Raw genomic sequence first — 7060 nt, forward strand, 5'->3', positions numbered from 1 at the left:
GTGTATGTACCAGTGTGTATGTACCAGTGTGTATGTACCAGTGTGTGTGTATCAGTGTGTGTGTATCAGTGTGTGTGTACCAGTGTGTGTGTATCAGTGTGTATGTACCAGTGTGTATGTATCAGTGTGTATGTATCAGTGTGTGTGTACCAGTGTGTGTGTACCAGTGTGTGTGTACCAGTGTGTGTGTATCAGTGTGTGTGTACCAGTGTGTGTGTATCAGTGTGTGTGTACCAGTGTGTGTGTATCAGTGTGTGTGTACCAGTGTGTGTGTACCAGTGTGTATGTACCAGTGTGTATGTACCAGTGTGTATGTACCAGTGTGTGTGTATCAGTGTGTGTGTACCAGTGTGTGTGTACCAGTGTGTGTGTACCAGTGTGTGTGTACCAGTGTGTATGTAGCAGTGTGTATGTAGCAGTGTGTATGTACCAGTGTGTATGTAGCAGTGTGTATGTACCAGTGTGTATGTATCAGTGTGTGTATCAGTGTGTATGTACCAGTGTGTATGTATCAGTGTGTATGTACCAGTGTGTATGTACCAGTGTGTGTGTATCAGTGTGTATGTACCAGTGTGTGTGTATCAGTGTGTATGTACCAGTGTGTATGTACCAGTGTGTATGTACCAGTGTGTGTGTAGCAGTGTGTATGTACCAGTGTGTATGTACCAGTGTGTGTGTATCAGTGTGTATGTACCAGTGTGTGTGTATCAGTGTGTATGTATCAGTGTGTATGTACCAGTGTGTGTGTATCAGTGTGTATGTATCAGTGTGTATGTACCAGTGTGTGTGTATCAGTGTGTGTGTACCAGTGTGTGTGTAGCAGTGTGTATGTACCAGTGTGTATGTACCAGTGTGTGTGTACCAGTGTGTATGTACCAGTGTGTACGTATCAGTGTGTACGTACCAGTGTGTACGTATCAGTGTGTATGTACCAGTGTGTATGTACCAGTGTGTGTGTACCAGTGTGCGTGTACCAGTGTGTGTGTATCAGTGTGTCTGTATCAGTGTGTATGTAGCAGTGTGTATGTACCAGTGTGTGTGTATCAGTGTGTGTGTACCAGTGTGTATGTAGCAGTGTGTGTGTACCAGTGTGTGTGTATCAGTGTGTGTGTACCAGTGTGTGTGTACCAGTGTGTATGTACCAGTGTGTATGTAGCAGTGTGTATGTACCAGTGTGTGTGTACCAGTGTGTGTGTATCAGTGTGTGTGTACCAGTGTGTGTGTACCAGTGTGTATGTAGCAGTGTGTATGTACCAGTGTGTATGTAGCAGTGTGTGTGTACCAGTGTGTATGTAGCAGTGTGTGTGTACCAGTGTGTGTGTATCAGTGTGTGTGTACCAGTGTGTGTGTACCAGTGTGTGTGTACCAGTGTGTATGTACCAGTGTGTATGTAGCAGTGTGTATGTACCAGTGTGTGTGTAGCAGTGTGTATGTAGCAGTGTGTATGTACCAGTGTGTATGTACCAGTGTGTGTGTATCAGTGTGTACGTACCAGTGTGTACGTATCAGTGTGTATGTACCAGTGTGTGTGTATCAGTGTGTATGTACCAGTGTGTACGTATCAGTGTGTGTGTATCAGTGTGTACGTACCAGTGTGTGTGTATCAGTGTGTACGTACCAGTGTGTGTGTATCAGTGTGTATGTACCAGTGTGTGTGTATCAGTGTGTATGTACCAGTGTGTGTGTATCAGTGTGTATGTACCAGTGTGTGTGTATCAGTGTGTATGTACCAGTGTGTATGTACCAGTGTGTGTGTATCAGTGTGTATGTACCAGTGTGTGTGTATCAGTGTGTATGTACCAGTGTGTATGTATCAGTGTGTGTGTATCAGTGTGTATGTACCAGTGTGTGTGTATCAGTGTGTATGTACCAGTGTGTGTGTATCAGTGTGTATGTACCAGTGTGTGTGTACCAGTGTGTGTGTATCAGTGTGTATGTACCAGTGTGTATGTACCAGTGTGTGTGTATCAGTGTGTATGTACCAGTGTGTGTGTATCAGTGTGTATGGCCAGCTTAAGATTTGCGGGGGGGGGGGGGGGGGGAAGTTAGCAGTATGGCATTTGTCAGGGCCCTCTGAAAATGTATAATTAGCACAATAATATGAACTCACTACAGTAAGCTGCATGCCCAATATAACAGCCTAAACAACTGGCTGAGATACCTCTTCTCATTCCGAGAGGTGACGTTGGAAGCAGAGGGGCAGCGTCGGTATTTGTGTTTAGTCCCGTCAGCTGGCACTCCCCAGGAAACTACCATGGGACGGGGGGGGGGGGCTATATATGTTTGGCACAAACCCCGCACTCTCCTCCTTACACAATATCTGCCTGAGCCCTGGGGAGAGCAATGCGCACATAGTTCTAGTAACTCGCCTGCTGCCGGGATACATGCCGTTACCGCACTGGTGACTCCCACGCAAAGTCTGTAATGCCAAAGAGAATAACATTACCTAACAGGGGAACAGCTTCGGCCAAATGCGAAAGGGAAAGGGAAAGGTAAAAACTACAAACCCCAGCATGCCTCTGCCTCGTTAGGAAGTAGCTACGGGTGCCTGGCTGACCCATTTCCCCTACCGGCAATGTGGCCCTGGAGTGTGCTGAGGGAAGTTCAATACAATGTAGTTCTCTAAGCCTGTACCTAAGCCCGAACAAACCTTGTCAATTCCCCATTCGTCAAGTGACACACGATGTGGTCACAGTGGTGAGGCAGCAGCAGACCTGGGGGCAGTTAGGCAGCAGCAGACATGGGGGCAGTTAGGCAGCAGCAGACATGGTGGCAGTTAGGCAGCAGCAGACCTGGGGGCAGTTATGCAGCAGCAGACCTGGTGGCAGTTAGGCAGCAGCAGACATGGTGGCAGTTAGGCAGCAGCAGACATGGGGGCAGTTAGGCAGCAGCAGACATGGGGGCAGTTAGGCAGCAGCAGACATGGTGGCAGTTAGGCAGCAGCAGACATGGGGGCAGTTAGGCAGCAGCAGACATGGGGGCAGTTAGGCAGCAGCAGACATGGGGGCAGTTAGGCAGCAGCAGACCTGGTGGCAGTTAGGCAGCAGCAGACATGGGGGCAGTTAGGCAGCAGCAGACATGGGGGCAGTTATGCAGCAGCAGACATGGGGGCAGTTAGGCAGCAGCAGACCTGGTGGCAGTTAGGCAGCATCAGACCTGGGGGCAGTTAGGCAGCAGCAGACCTGGGGGCAGTTATGCAGCCTGTATGGGAAGTAGAAGGAGGCTGCTGTGGGGACCGGGGTAGGAAAGTGAGTAGTCGGTGCGCAGGAGAGTAGGAGATATGCTGAAGGCGGAGGGGTTTGTAGGAGATGTGAGGGAAAGAGAATTAATATTACAAACTGGTCTGTTTTTATAAACAAAATATATTAAAGAAAGGCAGCAAGTGTACATGCAATGCTAGTCAGTCAGATACAGGCAAGGCCTTCTCCATAACCTCCAAGTCATTACTGAACCTAAGAAATAAAAGTTGACACAATATAGTACCGCGCTGCAACCCTCTTAGAGCCTACTTTGTCACTGTGGAAAAGTTTACAATTGCCAGAATGACTTTTCAAAATATTGCCATTAAAGTACATTAGCTTTTCTCATGTCAGTTTGTACCATACCAGATAAGAAGGAATAAAAATAATAATAATAAAAAAAGGCTCTAGAGCCTTTGTATAAAAGTACAGGTATAGGACCCATTATCCAGAATGCTTGGGACCAAGGGTATTCCGGATAAGGGGTCTTTCCGTAATTTAGATCACCATACCTTAAGTCTACTAAAAAATCAATAAACCATTAATTAAACCCAATAGGATTGTTTTGTATCCAATAAGAATTATTCATATCTTAGTTGGAATCAATTACAAGGTACTGTTTTATTACTACAGAGAAAAAGGAAATCAGTTTTAAAATCCTGAATTATTTGATTAAAATGGAGTCTATGGGAGACAGGCTTTCCGTAATTCGAAACTTTCTGGATAATGGGTTTCTGGATAAGTGATCCCATACCTGTACCATGTTCTGTGTCAGCCCCCAAGAACTTGTTTGGGCAAAGCCTTTTCAACTACGCTCTGGTTCCTGTACCATTGACTCTCTTGTTTTTAGCATTTCAGTATTCCTTGCAAAAAAAATATTTTTAATTTGTTATGGGAATAAGAATTCAATTAGAATCAGTTAAAACTAATATGTCTGAAACCAGTTATAAGCCTTTAATCCCTCACCACCTCTTACAGCTGAAATTACAAAATGGGAAATCAGTGGCCATGCTCTCTGCTCTTTGCAAAGTAGTACAGGTGGCACCTAGCTGAACTGTCACTAAGGGTGCCGACACACAGAGCTACTAGTAGCAGCTACATGTTACTAAAATAGTCATTGCTGATCATTTACTGATAACTGTCTCTGTGTGTTTTAGCAGAGGCAAGTCTCAGTATTGTCTATGGCAGGGTATTTTCTGGGATTTAGTAACCATGACAAGTAGCTGCTACTAAGTAGCTCTTTTTTTTTTTTACCCTTATGCACCATGTGTAGTCATTTACATTTGGCTACCCCAGCAGGGAGAAGTTCACATTCCATCTGGTTTTATTAACATGCACATTTTCAGGCGCTGCATATGCAAAAGATATATTTTTCTAGTCAGATTAATAATAGCAACGTGCTAATATGCAGCTTTGTTTAGGGCTTCTGTTCATTTAGAAATCAGTTTTTGGCCCCTGTGCAGATAACTCAGATTATCCACCAGCTAAAAGTCTATCCCAGAGTGTGCCAGCGGGGTTATATTTCTATCTCCAGCTGGATAATACATATGGTGCCAGATTCCTCATTAAAGCTAAATAATTCATATGCTTTAGTAACATTAGGAACAATCCAACTGGTACATGCATACAAAACTTTGTAGGGGAATTAGACCATTTCATATGTCATATCCTGAAAAATCAACCTGCAACATGCAGAAGCAGATGTTCCCCCTGGCAATGGGTTCTTTAATGGATTTACACAGTACATGTGAAGCAGCAAAGTAGGTGGCAAAATGGTTTTGGAAAATCGCAGAAAATAAAAATACTAAGAAACCTCTTTATTAGGCCGAAACTATGCTACCTCTGTATGTGCTACAGACCACGACTGTACTTTTGTGTATTTGACATAGAGTCTAATTTCATCTGAATTGTAATCTTGTCTATGTTAACAGGCTGTAAACTGCCACATAGTTGTGCTTTCTTTTGCTGCCAAAGTGGTAACCATGGCAAAATCTATTTATTTTCATAAATGTGTGCAATATTTTGGCACTTTAGGCTCATTTGGGCCTAATAATATATAGCAGTATACACTGTAAACATATGATACGTTTGTGTTTTTTTCTTTTGATAACGCTTAATATATATTTATTATTCTGCACCTTTTTCAGACTAGGCTATAAGACAGTATTACTTATAGTAAGATAGTACGGGTATCGGACCCCTTATCCGGAAACCCATTATCCAGAAAGCTCCGAAATACGGAATGCCCGTCTCCCATAGACTCCATTTTAATCAAATAATTTAGAATTTTAAAACTGATTTCCTTTTTCTATGTAGAAATAAAACAGAACCTTGTAATTGATTCCAACTAAGATATAATGAATCCTTATTGGATGCAAAAAAAATCCTATTGGGTTTAATTAATGTTTTATTGATTTTTTAGCAGACATAAGGTATTGAGATCCAAATTACGGAAAGACCCCTTATCCGGAATACCCTTGGTCCCGAGCATTCTGGATAATGGGTCCTATACCTGTATTACTGATCAAACATCAGTAACTTTTATTGCAACTTTTTTATGCAAAATGAAAAATAAAAATCGCTCTTCAATTCATTCATATTTTTTTAAACCACGTGGGTTCTGACATGGCAGCGGAGGAGTTAAATATTTGTATATGTACTGGGACATAGATAGTTTTTACTGTCTGCAGAATGATGGTATATAGTAAACACATCATTGGGCTCTTGTTAGCCCAGTATCCATCCCGCGTATATTTTCCTTACAGCATTCCAGATAAATAGGTCACCAGGTGCAGAGGCCTGTTTGTGGGCGTCTGTGCACAGAAGCTATGGAATATTTGAGCAGAATAGTGCCCTTAATCTCTCTTACTAAATATCCTGTTATCTTCTCAAACATCTGTTCATACGATTTTAGACCAAATTTAAGCTCAAGTTAAAGCAAAGCTGCTGCCACACCAACTACTGCAAACTCTGAGCCTCTGATTCCTTGCAGTGTTCCCTGTGCTAGTGTTTGTGTATGTTTAATAATTATTTTTAAAGGTTTTCTCTTTGAAAAAAAAAAAAATATAGTTATTTAGTAGCATTTGTCTTGTGAAACATATTGGTGGTAGCTTTTTATGAGTTTCATTGCACATTTTCCCCTTCTTTATTCTTTTGGCTCCACTTACTAAGACAGAAATGAAGAATATAGAAAATATTTATTATTGTAAGTACATATAAGAGTACAAAAGTCCTAAAACAATTTTTCCCTTAAGCAGGAATTTTATCAGGATTTTGTTGAGGTCTATATTACTGGTGTACCCCTCTCATTTCCTTGCTTACTGTGGTCAACTCGCCCACTGGCAATGTATTAATGTTGACAGGTCGGGATGCTGACAGGCCTAAACCTTTAATTATGTGTTGTTACTTACAGTTTATCCTGCAAGAGCAAGCAAAGTATCAGAGCCTTCAGCCCTATCTATGCCTGTCTAGTTACAGGCCCCTATGCAGGCTGAACCATCTGACACCAGTCTGGCACTGCAACGCAATGATATTTTGTGCCACACAGAAGAATAGGAGGAGGGCCACAAAGAGAGGCCTGATAAGATAAGTTACCAGTCAGTGACTATGTAAAATGAACAAAATCCCATCAGTAAGTGCATGCCCACAATTACCCAAGAGGGACAGGATAATCATCTGTGGTTGCACATTTTAGAACTAGTGAGTCCCCTCCTAGGGACAATGTAAACTCCTGGCATTATGGGGTGGTTTACCTTTAACTTTTAGTATGTTATAGAATGCCTAGTTCTTAGCAGCTCTTTAATTGGTCTTCATTATTTATT

General features: G+C 42.4%; 1 protein-coding gene across 2 annotated transcripts in view; it reads right to left on the reverse strand.

Annotated features, from left to right (window-relative positions):
* rnf180 (ring finger protein 180) overlaps positions 1-2473 on the reverse strand; it is a 50867-nt gene extending 48394 nt beyond the window's left edge. Inside the window, 1 exon segment of one of the 2 annotated variants that reach the window (NM_001114254.2) lies at positions 2447-2473. The gene's annotated coding sequence lies outside the window, so the exon portion shown is untranslated. 2 annotated transcript variants of the gene reach the window in all.
* Between the last annotated feature and the right edge of the window lie 4587 nt (positions 2474-7060).

This window comes from Xenopus tropicalis, chromosome 1 (genome assembly GCF_000004195.4).
Source record: "Xenopus tropicalis strain Nigerian chromosome 1, UCB_Xtro_10.0, whole genome shotgun sequence".
Classification (NCBI taxonomy): Eukaryota; Metazoa; Chordata; class Amphibia; order Anura; family Pipidae; genus Xenopus; species Xenopus tropicalis.